We start from the raw sequence: 22254 nt of genomic DNA on the forward strand, positions 1-22254 counted from the left end.
GAACTTTTGAAGAGAGTATCAAAACTTTAAAAAAAATGTCACATTTTTAAATATTGTGTGCCAAGTTCACACAAGCGTCGAATTGTAAGAGCCAGTGGAGGACCTCGAGAAATAATGTATAAAAGATTGCTTTATTTTATTCGCTGCTGTTTTCTCCGTGGTGAATCTTAAAAGTTTATTGCTCATATTTCAAAAATAATAAAAAGATTTTAAAGGATCTTGAGATTAATCTATGTTGCGCGTAAAACTAATCACGGACAATTTGATATTGATTCGGCGTCTGAATCAAAAGTTGTTCCACTTTAAAATGCAAATCCAGGAAACATGATAACTTCAAGCAACGTTTTAATGATGCATTAATGATGATTCATTAATGAATCTCAATAATGTTTTTAATACATTTAACGATATCCTGCTAATTGAGAGTACATTAAACCATGCTGTTACGTAAATATATGATTTTGCTGTCTTTAGTATAGGAAGAGAGAAAGAGATTATCAAAAGAACAATAGCAAAGATCTAAATTTTTGTATACATAATTTAGTACATGTACTAAAAATATTCAAAATATTATATGCTAAGTTTTATTATACTTCAGAGATTAAATAAAGCGAAAATATAGTATAAAATATAGTATAAATATAGTATAAATATAGTATAAAATAAAATAAATAAACAATAAAAATTTTATGTTAAAGTAAAAAAATATATAAACATATACATTTTTATACGAAAAATAGAAATATAAGCATATTTCAAATTTTCAGTTACTTTTTGCAGAGACTATACGAGCAATATGTCCTCAAGAAAAACTTATTGTCAAATTATTTAACATTTGATTATCTCGATATTATGTCTGCATTTAATATTTATTCTTAATTTAAATTAGCAATATATATATTAATTATTAATCTAACTTACTCAGTCGCAAATATAAAGTACGTAAGATAATAAAATATTAAATAATTTAACGAAGATTAATGTAAACATGGATGGATAAAAGTGAATGAAAGAAGCAACACATTTTTTTATCCTCATAGCTTCTTTTCTTTTTTCCCTTGGCTTTGGAAATCTCCAAGGACTTTAAAGCTCTTAAAAGAGCTGATAAGGAAGAAGCTGCAAAGGCTTAAAACAACAGCTGTGTGTCCAATAATGTTTTTTACCAATGGAGGTTTTTAAATTTGAATTTGTTGCGATAAACAAGAGCCTTGGCAAATTCGAGGCGAAATAGCTCGCGACTCAAGGAACATTATTAGACACATAAATCAACAGTTACGAAATTTACACTAGATTCTGAGGCCGGTATTCACAGCTGTAAATTATTTACAATCTCTGATTGAGAGCATAACTAGGTTGACCAAGAGCGTCAATTAAGTTGTCTAAACCAATGGGCTCGTATCTATGAGCCATGATTTGACTGTTTGAGTCAATATATCTTGTACGAAATGAGCATAGATCGGCGAGTAATTAGAGATTCGCGAAACTATATCATAATAAGCCTGCAATTTATCAAATAACAACTCGGATATCGGATAATTTCGACTCGGATATCTCTTTATTCGCGGTAAGTTCGTCAAACTTCCGTTAATACGGAATCTTCCTGTATAATAAATGATTTCACACACCTGGAGATACATGATGTACCGCTGCTCAGTCCTGGTGACCTGCTTCCGCCATCCTGGCTTCCCGATCCAGCATCCTGCTACCAGCAGCTGCTCCGTCGTGGTATTGGCACTGACACTTGTACACACACGTACACGTTGAGCATTGATCGATTGAAATCTTTCTTTAGCTAAAATAAACGTCAAATCAGCAATCAAAATAAACTAATCATTATGTACGTAAACACGAATAATTTCAGCGATTGATAAAATCCATTATTCATCAATATATATAATCAATCAAATCAAAGTTTGATCAATTATTAATGTCATCAAACGATTCAGTTATTCGTGATTTTATTCATGACGATTGATACACATAGACTATATTAATTTGTCGATTATATTATTACTAAATTAACTTAAGATTTCAATGGATTAATGTCTCGTATAGCTACGACGATCCGAAATTAACGCGATGTCGACGAAACGTCTCAAGAGTCAATGAAATATTTTGATCTCACACACACACACACATACAACGGAACGGAACACACTCTACGGTATGCGTGTCGCTCGCCGGCTCGACACGTAATGTAACGGTCAACGTACAACGCGCTACTGACAATGCTTTTGATCATCTTGAAGGTCGGGAATGTGTTGAGAGTAGTTACTGTTGTTCTCGGCGCTTCGCTAACGGCAGTCGATGACGTAACGCTGCCCGCCCATTTGGATTCCCTCGCGATTTGTGTATATTTTGTTATTATCGTTGCGAGCGCCCGCGAGCGACGTACCGCGCGGCGCGTGTTTCGGTGCGTTACGCGATTCCCGCGCGATCAAAAATATCCGTGGTGGTGTGACGAATATTTCGCGAATCCAGACGAATTGAAGTCTTATTGACATCGTGTCAATCGACGCGCGTTTCTTCAATCCAACCGTCGTACTCACGCGAGTGTCAGTGTCCAGTGCTGATGAATGTCCTGCACCACGAAGCAGCCAGGGGCAGGATGCTGAAACAAGAAATCAGGACGGAGGACGCAGGATGCTGGAACGTGAGCAGCGATACGTCATGTATTCCCAGGTATGGCAAATCATTCATTATGCAAAAGTCTCCGACTTTTACGGATGTTTGACAAATTTAGTAAAAAGAGATATCCAAATTGAAATTTGGATCGGCGTTTACAGTCCGTTTAATTTGGCAAATAATTGTAACTTCATATAAATCTCGCAAATGTTGATTTGTGAGTCTAATGAGATGCTGCTCGAATGGCAAAGTATTTTATTTTGAGTTTGCCAGCATTTTCTCTTTACGATTGTTTAACTTTCTTCTTGTACTGAATCCAAATCTCTATTGATTTGCAACATTACGGAACACACACAATTGTAATCTTTACCTTTGCAACTTTTTTATTATCAGCTCTTTTAAAAATTTTAAATCTCACAAAGACTTCCAATGATTGAAGAGATTGTGAGAATAAAAATTTGTTACTCCTTTTTTATCCATTAATCTTTATAAAATTATTAAACATTTCCTTACCTCACGTACATTTTATCTATCGCTGAATTGCTCATTGAAATACATTATATAATTATATTATTTATATATAATATATATATATATTATTATATTATATTTTAACAGTGTATTATATATACGTCATATATAAATAATTAAATATATAATAAATACATAGTTCGTTGAAATTAAATATAACGATGAACGTAGTTAAAATAATGAGATAGTCGATTATTCAGTGATTCTGTAATGAATCTTTCATCAAAGGGATATTATATTTTGAAACTTTATCGACAAAATACTGACATTTTCCTACAAAGCTCACGTTTCATATTAATTGCGTAGTATTACAAACGCACCACGAAAGTACATGCAAAAATGAAGGGGAGCATGGCTCAGTATTTGAAGAGAACGACAAAAACATTAAAAATCAACATCTCAAGCTGTCAGTAAGCGTGAATATTTGTCCGGCACAATGACGTTGCTCGCAAATAAATATAGAAATCCAAATTTGGATTTTTTTAATTAAACGAGCGCAGAAACAACGAGGTCGAAACGGCTCTCAATGCACTCGCTAATGCGCGCGCACTCGCGATCCTCCTCGCTCGCTCCAGCTTGCGGAAAGGCCGTCGCAATCTCGCGAACTTACTCTTAACACGTACCGTAATGAAAGTACGCGGCGTGCTTTCGCGCGGGCCCCGGCGCAGTTAGCCGCCTTATTGCAATTTCGGGATACCAGGACGACACCGACCGACATTCACAAAGAAAGCCTCCGCTACCCGTCCCACCTCCTCCTCCCTCCCTCCCGGCCCATCCACCCACTCACCCCGTCGTCCTCCGCGGCTTATCATGCGGCTAGGTGGATGCGGGATTACGGTTGTCTCTCGCCGCCTCTCTCCACCCTCGGGGTTTCTACTTAACGGCGCGGGCTGGATAGAGAATACCTTCTATTCCTGAGCGTCCTGCGCGTTTATTATGCGCTCCTTCCGAGAGCTGCTTAACGCGCCGACTATGGAGCACTTAATAGTCGTTGTTACGGCTTCGGCCGTCCGTGGGGCAAATCGTCATAGGGATGCACCGCCGCCACAGCCGCCACCGCCGTCGCCACAGGGACTTTTCTCAATCTTGAGGTTTATCCGCGCTTAACTGCGACGCGGACCGGCAAATTGTCCTTAATGAAAATGTGATGGGGCTGTTCGAGTCCGGCGTAGACGCGACGGACGATTCTCAGGGAAACATTTTGTGCAGCAAACGCGTGGCGAGCGGCGCAGAAATGAGAAGCAGGGATATACATGTGATAATGATATAGCAACAATGATACGGCATAACAATGGCAAAAATCAATCTTCTCTTTTTGTACTTGGATCTTTTTTTACGATGAATATGAATACGTTTGTAAAGCGGGGAATATTCCGTAAGAGAAAACGAACGGCACGGAAATGAACAGGGGATCAATGTGACAATGATAATAATGACGACAATTAATTGTCTATTAGAAGGCTATTAGAACAGCGCGCGATTTTGAACGGAATATTTTGCAGTCGAAGACGAATAGAGCGCGGAAACAAACAAAGGATACGTGTAATAATGATAGTAATGGAAAAAATCAACTTTTTCTTTTGGTATTTGAATGTTTTTCTAAGGTAGAAGAGTGACGGGCATTAATACATACAAGAAGATGCCTCTCAAAAGGTTGCCTCATCATATGTTTATACAGTCAGTCACAACAATTAGTTGCCTGGGAAGTTATAACTTCGAAATTCTGTAACACAGTGCATCCCCCGGTCTGTCCTAATCTGTTTGTGTGTGTGAAATAGAGTGACGCGCGATTCGAAGGGAATATTTTATAGCAAACGGCGTGAAAATCAACAAGAGATAAATATAATGGTAACAACAGCAATAATTAAGATAATTATAATTACATTAATTATTTTATAATTACAATTTAGAACGCGATGCGCAATTCTGAAGAGAATTTTTGCAGTGGAAGGCGAATAACGTGGAAATGAACAAGGGATACTTACGATAATGATATAGCACGAACGCAATAATTAATTTTTTCTCCTGTTACGCTTAAATTTTTTTTTAAGATAATTTGTTTGGGATAGAGCGACGCGTGATCCTGAGGGGAATTTTTAGCAGTAAATACGACGCGGAAATTTAATAATGGTACCATAAATACACAATAATCAATTTTCCCTCTTAATACTTAGATCTTTTTCTGAAATATGATCTGCTCGGGATAGGACGACGCGCAACAAACAATGGCGGTCGGCGAGACAGGATGAACGTGACGCTGTTGCAAATCTCGGTGGCTTAATTCGCGATTGTACAGACGGCGGTTGGCGAGATATCGTATCGGCGCGAAGAAAATCGAATTAAGTTTAAATCGTCAGAGCACCGGCAACGGTAACGACTACGACGAGAACGACGACGATTGCGCCGATTCTCTCATCCCGCGTCGAAAGGGATGAATGTAAAATCTCGAGCACGAAGCTCATAAAGTTCTCTTCGGTACTCCGCGACGCGTACAGAGGCTTGAAAGAAGCCAATATTGCGAATTTGAATATCATATTGTTCCCGATTGATTAATAGGGAAATCCTGTCCGGCCAAGACGTGTGGCCGGAATTCAAAAGTGGAATTTCAGCGAACGAACCTCGATCGGGAGAGGAGAGAGATACCTATATAGGGTGTCTGATGCAAGACATGACAACTGTACGTGTACAGGTAGAGCACGTGTTAACAAAAAGATCTCTATTATTTTTTAAACAACCACATAAAATTTCAACATATCAATAAAAGATTAGCGACGGAATATGCATGGAGCCTCGATGTATGAAAAAGTGCTGTAGGACGAGCTGTGTAAACATAATTTCGTCAGATACTGAGAAAATATTTAAGAAATAGTAAATATGTATTTTGTTTGGTATGTGTACTAAAATAACATATTTAAATGTGTATGTATTAAATATACTATATTTAATTATATACTAATAAATATATTAAACTATTATTATATATACATATAATTCTTAATATATTAAATTCATTTAATATATATATATTAAATTAATTTAATTAAACTACTAAATTATATTAACTATATAAACTATAATTTAAATGTATATTTTTTAAATAAGAGAATATATTTTTTCAAACTTAAAAAAATAAGTTGTTTTTCATGTCAGAAATTATTTAGTCTGTTTAAATATAAAATATAATTTAGATTTAAATAAATATGTTGTTATTACTCATATATATATATATATATATATATATATATAGCAAAGAAATTTTTTTTATTGCTTTTTAGATGTTTTTCTCCTAGTTCTCTAAACTGTATCTAGATGACTTCAGGGATATATTGCTCTTAAACTTTTTTTAGTATTTATTTCGAAAGGAACAGTGGATACAAAATTGCGAAATAGTCCTTTTTTTAGAACAGAAATACTTTTCCCTGACTTTCATTAAAATCGAAATAATATTACAGTTCAGAAATAGAAGCTCCTACAGACGTTTAGCCCAATTCTTCAGTGTCAAATCTAGTCGGAAGTTTCAGTCCCTTTCGATGAGTTCGCGCCTACACATCTTGTCCCACAAAGTCACGTGCATTGATTCGCTAATCTTTTTCTTACTAATATCTCGAAATTTTACGTGGTCGATTAAAGAAGATGATAAGGATCCCTTCGCTCGAATTAACTTGCTCTATCTGCACACGTGCGTTGTCACGTCAGACATTCCTGTGTATATGTCGCAAAAATGTTATACCATTATATTTCCTTATAGTCTGCGCGCGATTTTATACGTGGGACGAAACGAATTAGAGCGAAACACCGCGAGAAAAAGCGCTCCTGCCGTGCATATTCGATCACCGGAAATATTCCGTGACGCGTGAATGAATAAAATATGAGGACGAGGAGAGGTTTCACGTAGCTAAAATTTTGTATTTATTATTCTCCCGACGCACTTTGCATATCGGGGGCCGTTGCATAAAGCGGTGCCCCGGGAACGGCGCGCGGGGGGCGGGCAAGCTCGCGTCCGCGAGCTCCCTCATCTAACCATCAATTTCTTCAAGGAGGATGATGGATAGGGCATAGTTTTTCTCATATCGGCTTAAAGCCCGCCTGAGAATTATGGGTCGCGGACCCGCCGCCTGCTCGCGCCCGCTGGCCGCGTTTAAAAGGCATACATCAAGATAAATAGCCCGCCGCGTCAACTTCATTCGTAAAAGCGCCCGTTTCCCGTTTGACGCATATCCTCCAGCGCCGAATTATTTCTTTACCCCTTGCCCCGTTTTCTTGCCCCCTCCGGATTATAAATCGCTTCTCTTAATTCGCCGCGGACCCTCCCTTGGCCCACTCTCCCCGTCTCCAAGTTCTCTCATGCTCTCTGCGACCCGGCATAATAAATAATATCACGTCTGTGGCCCGTCTTGGGCAGTCTCTTCGACGTTTCTCTTTGTTTCTCACCCATTTCTCCTTCCTTTCGTCTCTTCTCTCTGTTTCTCTCCGATTTCTCCTTCCTTCTCATTTTTTTTCCTCCCTCTTTCATCTCCCGGGAAATTAATCGAGACGGGTCTTAAATGTATAGCGGCCGTAGTTAGAAATGTGCCATAGTATGTTTTTGTAAGATCCAAATGCGATCAAAGTAGGCAAACTTGTAATAGAAGTTCGTGAACAGGTTATGAATTGACGCAAATGTCTCAAACGAGAGGCTTGTCTTAATTAGGTCAGTAAATTTCTGAAATAGTTTCAGTGAACAAACGATTATTCACTGATAGTTAATGACTGGCAAATATAAGGCAAGTATTTTGGTGAGTGTTATTATATTTTAAATAGTTAAGATAAGTATACATTTTTTATGATTTTGGATAAAATATATGAATAGATAAATCAATCAGAGAAAGAAAGAAAAAAAATGTTCGATATTGATAATGTTTGATATTGATTAGAATGATTCGTGTCTCAGCCGATTTTGTTAAAATTTTAATTAAAAGTGCCGAATTTTGGTTTGGCCGAGATTCGAACCATTTTTGACTAATTTAGCACGGATTTTAAATATTTCAGTTGGAATCTCAGCTAAAGAAATTTAAAATGGTTCGTGCTAAGTCGATTTTGTTAAAATTATTTAACTATATCTTGTGTTCAATTTTATTTCTTAAGCATTTTTGTTACACTTGTTGATAATAGGAGTGAGAACATTAAAAAGCTATAAACTACCCGTGAAACTCAAAGTGAGCCAAAATAAAAAAATATGACCTAAATATTTTTTGTACTTCTACATTTGTGCCAAATTAGAAATAAATCTTTATAAGGTCGCGATAGAAGTAAAGAAAAACTGCCTAAGAGAGAGCTCTTCTTAAATTAAATTTCTTTCTTCTTGAATTCCTATTGGCTCGTTCGCGAGCAATCGCCTTGCCTCGTATAATTGGTGCCGCTGGCCGCGTTGAAACAGTTTAACGACACGCGTAGCTCGTTTCATGGTACTCTTAATGGATCGGGATGCGGGGGAGGAGGGAGAGGACGGTATAAATCCGATATTTCCCTAATTTTCCGTACTCTCGCGTCCTGAAGTGATCGCCCGCAGCTGTCACGCCGTTTCTCTTCCGGCTTTCGTTGAAGCTGCCGAAGAGTCGCCGGGATATTTCAGTCGAACGGCAAAAATTACACGCAGAGGATTTATTTTGGGGATTAAGTAAAACATACTCTCAATTATTAACATCCCCTTAGTAAGTAACACTCTGGAAAAATCTGGTTTCTCATGCGACCAGCATTGCAGTTAAAAGTCTTGACTGCGTTTAAAGATTTCAAAAGAGAACCGCGCAATTAAAACTGTGAACAACTGTCACTGGTCACAAGAGAAACTACTACAGAACTTTTCAGTGTCAATAACTAAAGCTCGAGTCAGACTAGCGATTGCCAATTGACAATTGGCGATTAGTATTTAATCATTCAAAGCAACACAATCAGTAGCTACTTTGCTTTAATTGATTGAAAACTAATCGCCAATCGCCAATTGTCAGTCGGCAATCATTAGTCTGATTCGGGCTTGAGGATGATCAACAATTGATTGCTTTATCCTATAAACATTCATTAACTTAATAAGTATGATAGTCTTGTCTGGCTTGGATATATTTATAAGGTAGAATAAATTTAAGGGAGGTATATGGGAAAATTGGGGAGCAAAGAATAAAATTGTATGCGGAAGTAAGTTTGTTGAAGAAGAACGAAATTTTTTCTATAGCTCTGAAACAGGTGTGAAAAAATTTCCATACTGAATTACATCTTTCATGTATGTTATGCATTGCTTTAATGCTGCACTGTAGAAATAGTTCGGTCGAATTAACCTGACAATGAACGAACCAAACGCATTTTAGTTGTAAACATCCAAAGAATTAATATTTCGTTCTTAAAGGATATCTTCTTATACATGGCCTTTCAAGACATTCTTCTAAAACCAAAAGGAAGATTTTTTGTTAGCACAATACTCTTAAAGTTGAAGAAATTTGATCTGCAGTACAAATCTTATTTTTAATATAAATTTTTTCTAGTAATGGAGCACATTCTGCTTCAAGAAATCATATTTTTTTATATAAAAGGAAACAAGTTAGAATAAAATATCTAGTAAATTTCGGATATGGTACACTTTAATAAAAAAGAAATGTTCTTTTGGTGAGAAATCTTTTTTCCAGTGTTAGAATGCTTTTTCTTTTGGTTTTAAAGGGATCTTTCTAAGGCCATATAAATAGATATCTGCTAAAAATAAAATTGTAATTTTTTTATGAAGAGCAAATAGAATATTTCTGGTTCTTAAAATCGAATTTGGTTCATAAAAACCAAAAATGTCTCTGGAATTCTTTTTATTGTCCTTTTTTGTACTATTTTGTTATTTTTTTTTCTTTTTTCTCCTTTATGTTGTTTTAGGTGCATTTCATATTATTTTCCTTTATATTACATAGAAAAATATATTTAAAAAAATAAATAAGTAAATGTATTAGTATGAAACATTTTTCATTTCCCTGTTTTCTTATATTACGTATATTTATATGTAAATTTGTACTTCATCAGATTACAAAACTATCTCATCAAACTATTCGTTTATTACTGCCATATATAAATTTTGGCTTCATGGGTATGTCGCAGTCGCGCATGACACGAATTTAAAGAAAGAAAGAAAGAGAGAGAAGCCAAGTCATATGAATTATATTATTAATACGCTGCATTATTCAACAATAAAAATCCGCATGTATATTTCGTCGCGATACGCCGTGGATGGAGCGCGTTTAGAGGTCGTTTTTGCAGCGCGCGTGCTGCGCTTTCTCGAAAGTTTGTTAAGCAACGTACCAAAGGTATAACACCGGTCGCGCTTTCGTGTCCCATTTTCAAGCTGTTAGAGTATATTTTATCCGATTTTTAGGGCGCTGTGTGTGCGAAAAATTCCAGTCTGGAAACTGTTGGCGAAAATCCATCGATCGCCCCTCGTTGCTGTTAATCGTGCGAATAACGTCGCGGATATACTGTCGCGAAGTTATCTCTCTCTTTCTCTCTCTCTCTCTCTCTCTCTCTCTCTCTCTCTCTCTCTCTCTCTCTCTCGTGAAAGAAAATTGCCGTTAAATCGGCCTCCCCCGGTTCCCCGACCCCGGCTACGCCAGAGTTCGCGTCTTCGCGCGGCAATTATCCCCGTCTTGCTGTCGCAGGCTCGCACGGTGAGAGAAGCGAGTTAATAGAGTTCGCGCGAGATTATTTAACGGCGGAACGTCGTTGGGCCGATGTACGTCGCGACGGGACAGTAAATCTACTACCAAAGTAGTAAAGTTCCCAGTCGTATGTTACGCGCGAAACATCCACGCCTCCATTAAATATTTCTTTGTTAGACTCGGGGGAAACTTTCTAGCGGGGTATGAGAATATTTCATAGCGCGCGCTCCCGCACACTCGTCCGCGCTCGACACAATCGTAATTCCCCGGCTTAATCTTAATTTCTGACACACCTGCACTCGTGCGTGACACGCCATTTCATTCGTTCGAAAATTTACATACGCCCCCGCCGCGCGCGCGCGCGAGTAACTCGAATTCCGCGAAAATTTATGGTATTCTCGCGGCGTACGAATGGGAGCATAACCGGTTACGGTTAAAAGCTTTGGAATTCTATTCAAGTTTCTCTCATATATGACCCTCTCGTCGCGCCGCACGTGTTTCGCGATACCGGTCTGTATTATTCTCAAGTGAGATGTAACGAGACGAGAAAATCCCGAATTCAGAATTTTCGAACCAGGGCTTTTTGGGGAATAAAGGACATCGGCTCAGAGAGTCACACCGTTTGGCTTCATTTCAGAATCTGCTGCATTATGCCCTACGATGAATGTTCGCGCGACAATCGGTACAGATAGATACAAAACGAACGGTCGTGCAGGAGAAAGAGAGAAAATACGCAACGAGTAGACACGTTGAATAATACAATAAAGGAAAATTGATAAAGGATGTGTTGAATAACGCAATAAGGGAAAACTAATAAAGAATAATACATATAGAAAAGGAGAAATGAAAAGAGAATCACGTGAAAGATGAAAGAATACACAGGAGAGCATTTGGTAATAAGAATCATTATAGGATTATACGTGACCTAGACTTAGAGGAATAGACCAACATTCCGCACAGTAATTCTCTATCTCTTGCCATTTCACACATGTTACTTACATTTTAGGAGTTGAAATGTGATATTAAAATACTTGTTATATTTCTAGGGAAATTTATAATGTTTCTTAGCAAGATAGATCTTACTGAAAGTTTATTTTTCTGGACTACTGAGAACGTAGTAAAATTGAAAAGAATTGAAAAGAATATACGAAAGAAGACTATAATATTCTCTGTCCGTGTACACGGGATGAATTTTATAACTTTTATAACTTTGTTTTATATAAATTCCTTTAAATTTTATTATGTTTCTAATAGTACAGAAACAGACCATAGTAAAACTAATAAAAAATAACATAGAAAAAGAGAAAAAAATAGAATAACGTAAAGAAGGAAACAATATACGAGGAAATATTTTTTTCTCATATAAATTCTTTTCAATTTTACTATGTTTCTAGTACTGCAGGAACAGACTGTTAGTAGAACCAATAAAGAATAACTGTAGAAAAAGAGAGGAGAAAAGCGAGTAACAAAAAATATAATATCACACGAGCAGAATACTATTTCTTTTTTCATATAAATTCTTTTTAATTTTGCTATGTTTCTAGTAATACAGAAATAGATTAGTGTGATTTATCTTATTGAAGAACATAACAAATTACAAAATTCTATAATAATTTTTGCTATGAAATTCTCTCTATATATAATATAACGTTGATTGATTATATGAAGATGATAACAGAATGCCAGAGCTTTGTAAAGTGAAATAACGTTTAAATATGACTGCTTTAAATAACGATAAAGAAAATTTGTATGTTTCCGTTTCCGTTGTAATGTTTCCGTTTCTCTTGTCTTTTTAGACAATATAAATCGGCCACCTCATATAATAGAAATTAACAAATGTTACCAGAATATCGGCGAAAGATAATGAAAACGACTATTATTTTAGATAATGATTAATTTCTTTGCATTAAATGCGATAAAGTCAAATTTTATTCAAAAATGAAGTCGCGCCTTTACAACTGACCTAATTTCTTCGCATGAATAGCTATACAAATTCCTTGTTTTTAAACTCAGGTTATATTTATCCTCGCAGAGTTACAATTCGAGAAACGTATATTTCGCAAATATTTGGGTAATTTTTCGGAAAATAGAGAAATAATAAATCCCAAAACGTATAAAAAGGACAACGCGGCAAATCGGAAATTCAATTAAGAAAGCGAGCGAAGGGAAAGAAAATTAATGCCTCTCGTTGCGAACACGTGCAGTTGCCCGTTGATTTCGTATGTAGATGAAAAAAGAAAGAAAAATAGAGAAACAGAGAGAGAGAGATTGGTTGTTAACGCTATAGAGTATTTCTCTTTAAAAACGTTCAAAAAAGTTACATAGAATACTACGATCTGGAAAAGAAAAAGAATAAAAAGTGAAGAAACAGTATTGTAGTAATAAGAACAATAAGGGAAAAAGAGAGACTATCCAAAGCGAATAAAACGCGAAAAGAACGTCTTTGGAGCGAAATATAGCGGAAATGTTAGTTTAAAGGGCATGTATAAACTTCCGCGCGGAGTCACCTTGTCAAAATACGGATAAGACCGAACGCGCTTTAGAGAACCCGCTTTCACACCCACACACTGATACACACGCATAAATGCATACACACGCGCACGCGCGCTAATCTGGACACATCACTTCGCGGATTTCACAAAATCCGAAATCTAACTGTTATGTACAAATCACAAATTGTTCCAAGCAGCGGCAGAATTTATGCATTCTCTCTGTACGCGACCCGTTCAAGAAACACACATTTAATGCAAGCAGTTGCAACTCCATTCTCCGGGACATGAGTTATGCTTTTAGGCGTATAAGTTAGTAACGTTCATCATAACGCCGTGCCGCGCGGAGTAGCGCATTCAAATGCACTTGTTCTCGCAATCGGTTAATGTTGTTTCGCAAGTTAAGCGAGCTTCGCTCTCGCTCTCACCCCTGACCCTTGGAACGCGCGCATTAAATTCGGGAATTATTGTTTCCAGTCGCGAACGTTACTCGGACGCGCGGCGTTCCTTCGCGAGGACGACCGGTTGAGTCGTCCGAGAAGAGGACGAGTTCACGTCGCGCTGCAGGCCCGATAGATTCCTTAGTTGGTGCTTCCTAATCAGGTAACGTACGGTGGAAAAGCCGCTTACCGTCGTCCACGAGGACGAGGGAAAGGGAAAAAGAGAGGAACGGTAATAGAGATAGCGACAGATAGATATAGATAGAGATATAGGAACGGAGATAGAGAGAGAAAGAGAAAGAGGGTGTGGGTGCTATTTCTCTCTGCATCGATTTGTACGTTTTGCTGCTAATCGTCTCTACGACCGCTATCGATTCCGTGATTGCGGGTCTAATCGGAAGTTTTCCGTGATCGCGCTCGCTCGCTCACTCGCGTCCGGCACGGTAACAGCGCTCATTAAAGAGACCCAGCAGTGAGGATAGCTTTATTACTACGTCGAGGAAATTACGGCTGGATGCTCTATATTTTAAAATTTCGAAGTTATAACTTCTCTCACATTATTAATTGTTAAGGAAAAGGAATACCTTTCGGACAACTTTACAAGCGTGCTTAAGTACTAAGTAATTTCAAACGCTCTTTCGTCCATATTTATCTTTATACAGAAATAACACGCAACTTTCATCAATATATGTCATTCACAAATCCAACATGGCCGGCGGGGTACAAGGTTTATTCACTTACGAGATGAAGAATGTTAATGCAAAATTTTGAGAAACTCGAGAATTTACTTCACTACTACTAAATCAGTTTTCCCTATTTTTTATCCGTGGTATTATTTCCATTTTAATAAAATTCAGGAATATCAATTCAGAATATCAATGTTCTGAAGGGACCATTTCGCGGTTTTGTATATTTACTGTTCCTCTCAAGATAAACACTAAAGGAAGCACATGAGCAGCACACACCCCTGGGGCCGTCTAGATCCAATTTCCTCGGTTGCCGCTCTAATTTGTTGTACGGGCAATTTCGCGACAGCACATCATTAGTGTGCCGCGTGATGGTACCGTGACACAGGAGTAAAGGTGCGTAGCGGGCGTATCCCGGTGCGGATACAGCTTAAAAGGCCATTCGTGCCAGCGCAGAAAAGCGAGAACGCGCAGAAGCCATAGAATTAGTGTCGTTAACGCCATTAGGCGGATAACGTATCATCGCGGCCTCGATTCGACTATTTGATTCTGTGCAATTATCCCTTGATCTACGCTACGCCGTTATATGGCGCCCGCTATGTAGCGCTTTTGCTAAATAACGTCGCGCGCTCGTAAACGCGCCGAAGAGATATCACCGGCTACTGTATGCCACTATATTATTGCTGTTAATGTTGTATTATTGACGTTACACGTAACACGTAGAAAATTTTTCTGGAAGGTGTCAACATTTATTAGATCGAGGAACTGCCGTTGTAATCTTCTCCGGCTGGAGAGTCTAGGACATCCTGTATAGACAGAGAGAATTTCATAGTAAATATTGCTGTAGAATTTTGACTGAGGAATAAGTCGATATTCTATTGTAATTCATTTCATTTCATATGTGCTACTTCTGTCTTTCTCACTCTCTCTTTCTCTCTATTTTAAGAACTGAAATGTATCATTAAAACACTTGCCATGTTTCTAGCTAAAAAAAGAGTCTAAAAAAGGCTTCGACCCTTAACGGTGTGAGTAAAAGAAGTAGTGTTTTTTATAGATTTTTTTATCTTCTGAATACGATAAAGCTATTAAAAAGTTTATGATGTTTCGGAGACAGCTTGAAAATTGAACAAAAATGTAATGTACAGAAATTTGGTTGATGTATGAAGCTACCATAAAACACATCCTTGTGAGCTTGGGCGGAAGAGGGGGACAGAGGAAGAAGGAATGTTCTGTGTGTGTGTGTGTAAGGGATGGTGGAAATAAATGTGTCTATGGCGGAGAGAAGTGACTTGGTAGATTCTATAAAGGAATGGGATTAAAAAGATTTACAAAAATGCATCCAGTGAAACGGAAGGCGTATTTGTATTGGGAAAATGGCGATAAAGAGGGTTGTGTGTTTATGTGTTTGTGATTCTGGATTCAGCAGTTGTTATATTTCACGCGTTTTTGCTCTATTTTCAAGGTGTTCCCGATACACTACAAACTTTTTGATAGCTTTATCGTACTCAAAAGGCTATAAAACCTTTAAAAGATACTATTTCTTTTATTTACAACTTTGGGGGCCAAAATCGGACTTTTTAGACACCCTTTTTTATTACATTCCTTAGCCCGCAACTGATATTTCCAGAATACTATAGTTATTGCTACCATCTTGTGTACATGGACGGAAAAAGTAATATTATTGCGAATATATGTTTTTGCTCTGTCCTTTTTTAAGGTGTCCCTCATATACTACAAACTTTTTGAAAGCTTTATCGTACTTGAAAGACCATAAAACCTTCAAAAGATACTATTTCTTTTATTTACAACTTTGGGGGCCGAAATCGGACTTTTTTAGATACCCTTCTTACTACGTTCCTTAGCGCGCAACTGCTATTTCCAGAATACTATGGTTATTGCTTCCATCTTGTATGCATGGGCGGAAAAAGTAATAGTAATATTTTGTTATGGCAGCCATACTTAAGTAAGTATATCCTTGGTGTTTTCTCCATGTGTATCGTTCAAGGAGAATTTTCTGTGTGCATATTAAACGAGCGCCGACGTCGAGGGGCCAACATCTATTTTTGCCGGGCTTTTATCCGCGGGCCCGAGGATTTTCGCGTCTAATGGCGAGAATCGGTTCAATTCCATTTTTCGCCCCCTAATCCCCACCGTAATGTATCCGGCTACTGGCTCTCCTAACGGTTATCGGGTTTATCAATTAAAAAAGGGAGCTGAGCCGGGATTTCCGGCGGCGACATTGCCGATGCGAGGCCGAAATTTTTGGTTTTTGCACAATGCGACTCAAACGGCCGTGCGCTTCCATCTCGATGCAAAAATCATCGTAACAAGCGATGTGCGTGCGTATGTTTTTTTTTCATTTGGTAGAAATACGGCGCGCGTGATTAAAATTTTAAACGGAACCCGGCGCGCAATTGTTCGTATATATAGTTTTCTGTATACAGCCTCCGAGCAGATACAGATCGAAAATGTAAAAATTCGCGCGAAATCGCGTCTATGCACGCACTCTGTCAGAATGCAGACTAAGCGCGCGCGGTTCCGTGACTAATATCGCTGAAAACGTATTTACACGCGACTGAAAATCTCATTAATCCGCTCTCTCTTTCGATTTGCGTAAAATATATTAGCCGAACACATGGACCAATTATATTGCAAGTACTGCACGACGTATTAAAACAATTGAGATACGTACTGCTAAATTACGATTATTTCCATAATTATATAAATTAAAGAAACGGCACGAGAGCAAAAATTACGTAAATTTATGTAATATTAATTCTCCCTCTCTGCGTTAATAATACGCCGGCGGAAGTGTCAAATAAATTCGCGATGAAATTTTTTCCCGTGGTTACGTAATAATGAAATTATAAAATAGACACGCAAACAAGGAGAGATAGAGAGTTAGAGGAAAAGAGAGAAAGAGAGAAAAAGAGGCAGGGCAGAAGTAGAAATGAAATGAGAAATAAAAACGAGACTCGATTTTCGTAGATTTTCTGCAAAAATTTACAAGCGTTCCGCATTATCAGATGCGACATGTGTCCGCGTCGGTTTATCATTTCGTCTCTAGTTATCCGTACACGATGAGATTTACATTCCCTTTCCCCCCCCGAGCCCGCCAGTTGCGCGTGCGCGCCCTCCCGTTGGTTTACTCGCGGTGATACACACAATTCGTGCAAATCGCGCTTTACGCGATTCAGTTTCAATTTGACTCGCTCTCTCCATTAATATTGGCATAAAAAAATCAAGTTACGCGCGGATAGCGCGGCGCACGCGCGCGTATTCTCTGCGTCACGAATACCGACGATTATTCGCCGTGTTCCGAACCGAAAATCTGAAAATCCGCAACGCGGACACGCACGCATCCCTCCGCTCCCCCGCCCGCGTCCGCCGGTGCCGTCGTCGTTATATTGCGTATTCCGTGCCGCGCCGAATCTAATTGCAAATCGCTTGCGTGTAATGGCCCGGAAGCCAAAGCCGTGGTGGTCTATCGATTACCATGGGTTTACAGTCACCATTAGAGCCGATTACGGCGGGCTTGTCCGCAGCCTTGCTAATGCTGGATGTAATGTCACTCCGTGCGAGAGAACGAGTCGCGAAAATTCTAAAAAAAGAGAGAGAGAGAGAGAGAGAGGACTAATTTTCAAATTGCGCGAGATATCTCGAGAAGAAAGTTGCCTCAATCTATGCTATGTTTACTCAATCAATCACAACAATTAGTTGCCTGAGAAGTTGTAACTTCGAAATTCTGAGATATGGGACATCTCCCCTACATACACACACACGTATGTGCGAAGAGACTCGTTATAAATCAATATAAAGCCGGAAAAGTTGTAACTTCGAAATTCTAAAATATAAGGCATCTAACCCCGGTCCTCTAATAAGAGAGCTTTAAAGTGAATCTCAAGTGTATACATAGCAGAACGCAGATGTTTTTTGAGAAAGAGAGAGGGAGAATTGAGAGAGAGTCGGCCGATGTCTACTTCTCGATTGCTGTTTAACGCACAATCGACGGGAAAAGCGGATAGCGCTGTCAATAAATGTACGCGTTGTCGGGCTAATTATAAATTGCTCTTTTGCCATGCACAATACAATATTCATAGATTCTCTCTCTCTCTCTCTCTCTCTCTCTCTCTCTCTCTCTCTGAAGATCTTCATAATGCGCGCGTGAAATTTTATTGGGCTCCCCTCATTAACGTCGTCCACTCGTATCCGTCCTCGAATTGATGATACGTGACAAAGCGCGGTACACGGACCATATTCGCGTAAATATCAGCGCATCTTTGACTGCGAGGGAGAGAGAGAGAGGAAGGTTCCAAACGGTATCCAGCGATTTGCGTTCGACGACGTGCCGCGTACGTGAGGAAAGCGGCATTACAGCGACAATAAAACTGTCGCGTCGTTTGCCTTGCGTGTGCGACCCTCCACGCGACGTATTCGCTGACAAACAAGCCGCGCAATTTTATGCTAACTCGGTGAATTTTAATTCAACACACTTAATTCAACAAACTGCTCGTCGCCGCTGCATTTTCTCGTAATGTACGCTCACGAAGATTATTTGTTTGCCCTCATAAATTTGCGAGCGATCATGCGCGCGCGAAACACGCGAGTTTCCGACACGAGCGTGTCAACGTGCCGCGCAAACTATTATTATTGTCATAATAATTATCATATTACTATTATCATTATTATTCATTAACGCACGGACGGGGTATTGTTGCTTCGTCGGAGCTGAATTTTTCGTGCAGCCTTTGTGCGACGTTTTCGCCGACGTCGCCGCCGCCTAATGAGTCATTGTCCAATTAGTCGACAGCAGCATCGTTCGCGTAATTCGCGCGAACCTCGGCCGTACACGCGCAGCCTGTTTTCCGCACAGGCCGTTTTTGAGGTAGTTTTGCGTCCGCAGGCGTTCGGTTGCCCCGCGAGGCCTCGACGGAGACGTGCTCGCGTTGCTGGGGAGCGACGTGACTCTCGGCGGGCAAATTGTAGGTTTTCAGGCTTACTTGACCTGAAACAAGCCGCATTAGCGGACTAAGACTTCCCCGTTCCGTTGCCCGGGGACGGCGACCCTTTTTCGAGCTGATGGCGCGCGAGATACCGTTGATTAATTGTACAAAACGAACGTTCCCCCGAAGCGAGGATCAGCTCGTACTTATAATTGCAGATTGTAAATTGGTGACCACGCGGAAAGTGAGAATGAGAGAAAGGAAAGGGTGAGAGGCAGCACTATTTATTTATTGAAAAGAGCTAAAGAGAGAGAGAGAGAGAGAGAGGGAGAATGTTTGCAAACAGGCATACGCTGATTGTTGCCGCGCGACTGTGTTAATTAATTCGTAATTTAGATGCAAATATCTCGCACGGCCCGAAGAAAGCTAGTGATGTTTTAATATCCGTTATTATCGCGAACGTGGTTATCAATTATCGCGGACAATGATCAATTAAATAATGCATTTTCCGCGCACAATAATTATTATCGTTCCATTGTTACGTTCACGACGGGTTTGTATGGTATAGTTTCGAAATAATTGCGCGGAACTTCAATAACGCAATCACCCGAATTGAAATTTCGAATCTGCTATGCATCTCGAAAGCGCTCATGATGCCCTCTTAATGCTGCTCGTGCTATCCGTACACATTAACGTACACTGTAAAAAGTTTTCTGTTATATTTCGCGTGTGCTAATTCATCTGCTCTAATTATTGTGTTAATTCAAATTCAACAATTCAAACAAGAGAAATGCATAAACATATAACACAAGTAATATGTCGAGAATTAGTACAGGAATGTAACATTTGGACACTATTCTGTTATTTTAACACTTACAGATAGTGAATACGAAACTCAACGCAGAATAATCAGAATAGCACAACGACAATATGTTGAAATTAACACGTGGGTGCGATAAAAATTTAATCCAAATACAAAATGTTTCTCTCCGTGCGTAGTCTAAGTGTGAAATGCTATTAAAATATATTGAGATAGTCGAATACTAAGTGAGTAAAAAATAATTGAAACAATTAGAAATAAATAAAAAGTTCAAATATTGAATAATTCTTGAACGAGTGCTTCGTCGTATTTCTTTAAGAGACCGAAATTTTGATCCCACTTTCAGTCTCACTATTCCACTCAACACCTAATTTGATCCTCTGAAACTTACATCAACATCTTTTGATTCTATTTAATCTACCCGAGTCGAAATTATGATCTTATTTTTAGTCTCACTATTTCATTCAACGCCTATTCTGATATTCTGAATACAATACAATTTATCTATAATATATTTAATATATCAATTTATCTATAATACAATTTATTTTAATGCTAAGGAAAGAGAAAAAGGAAATTTTTTGGATATCATCAGAATAAAAGTAGGAGTAAATGGTACACGAAAAAAAAGTTTAGTTGAATTAACCAAACTGAAATTTGAACGAATATGAACAATCCAGAAATTCCGATTGAAGTAACCTAAATTCTGCTTAAATCAACCAAAAATCTTGTTAACTTAAACAAAATTCGGATTACTTCAATAGGAATTTCTGGATCGTTCATATTTGATCAGATATTTGGTTAATTGTTCCGTGTATCATTAGAATTAAACCTACTTTGCTAATTTAGCTCCTTCTAGCGTTGTAGAATTTATTCATTCATTGTAGAATTTTTTAACATAGGGCCAAATTTTTGATTGGGGATCAGCTTGAGATTATGAAAAAAAAAAAAAAAAAAACAGCAGCTGAAGACACTAATGGGGTCTTCGTTGTTCGGATTATCCTGGCGTTTTGTCCTGTCGCTCGTCCGTCACGCTTGCGCCTATTTCTTACGACCGATTTCGCGGCGAGCTTTCGCGTTAGAATCGCGAAAGTTCCGCGAATAACGACACGCCGCTTTCAGCGAAGGATTTATCGACCAGCCGATGGACCGTGAATTCTAATATATCGTCTAGTGCGATGTGAGCCATGTCCGTGCTCTTTCAACGAAGTTTTCGAGTTCTGTTTGCCGACCGTGTCGCGCCAAGCCGGCGGGCGAATAACAGAATAAGCTATTTAGACGCGGAGCGAGTAGATACAGAAGGCACGAGGTCGAGTGAGCAGAGTGCTCAGGCATAGAGACAATCTCCAAATTTGTAACTGCAAAAATTCGAGCAGCAGCTCTTGCTAAATGAATATTTAAGGGTGCCGCTGAAAGGCGAAACCGTACTCCTTTTATCCATGCATTAGTCTGATGGAGTCCACGACAGACTCCATCGCATATATCTGATGAAGAATATGTATCCCTCTTCCCAAAGGAATGAGAATGATTACATGTCGACAATTTTCCTGTCGGATAATATAGTATATCAATAATATCACTAAAATGTAACGTTTTTACAAATTGGCGCCTAGGTTTGTAAATCTAAATGGATTCTATTTTAATATACCTAACTAAACTCTGATTGAAATGACGAATTAAGGTCTTGTTTTGATATATTCATTTAAAATTTAATAAATTAAAACCTTTCTTAGTATTTGTGCTTATTACACAATCTTCCAACACGTCTAATTCACGTATCTTCCACAAAGTCTTATTATAATTTTTATTATTATATATTATTACTATATTAGTATTTATTATTAAAGGGGACGTTTTAGAGCACGACCTAAGTTTCCCATACTTCCTTGAGATATTTTTTGCTTCATAAGTATATTCAAACCAGACAAGAGTACTTTACGGTGCTTCTTGGAGTAATAAATGTTTATATCTTCGAAAAGAATTATTTGCGTGCAGGATATTTTTTTGTTAAAGAACATCCTATCTTTCTACAGTAAGATTTCTTTTTATTTTGTCCGTATGG

General features: G+C 38.4%; 1 protein-coding gene across 12 annotated transcripts in view; it reads right to left on the minus strand.

Annotated features, from left to right (window-relative positions):
• The window catches only part of LOC116840624 (facilitated trehalose transporter Tret1-like), a 310767-nt gene extending 308536 nt beyond the window's left edge, over positions 1-2231 (minus strand). For 6 of the 12 annotated variants that reach the window (XM_032807548.1, XM_032807546.1, XM_032807539.1 and 3 more), the window contains exon 1: positions 1626-2229. The gene's annotated coding sequence lies outside the window, so the exon portion shown is untranslated. Of the gene's footprint in view, positions 1-1625 lie in introns of all 12 variants that reach the window. The other 6 variants (XM_032807544.1, XM_032807542.1, XM_032807545.1 and 3 more) reach the window with 6 other exon arrangements.
• Positions 2232-22254: the final 20023 nt, after the last annotated feature.

The sequence above is a fragment of the Odontomachus brunneus genome, unplaced genomic scaffold (assembly GCF_010583005.1).
Source record: "Odontomachus brunneus isolate Ranch 3 - 2012 unplaced genomic scaffold, Obru_v1 Obru_scaffold_010, whole genome shotgun sequence".
NCBI lineage: Eukaryota > Metazoa > Arthropoda > Insecta > Hymenoptera > Formicidae > Odontomachus > Odontomachus brunneus.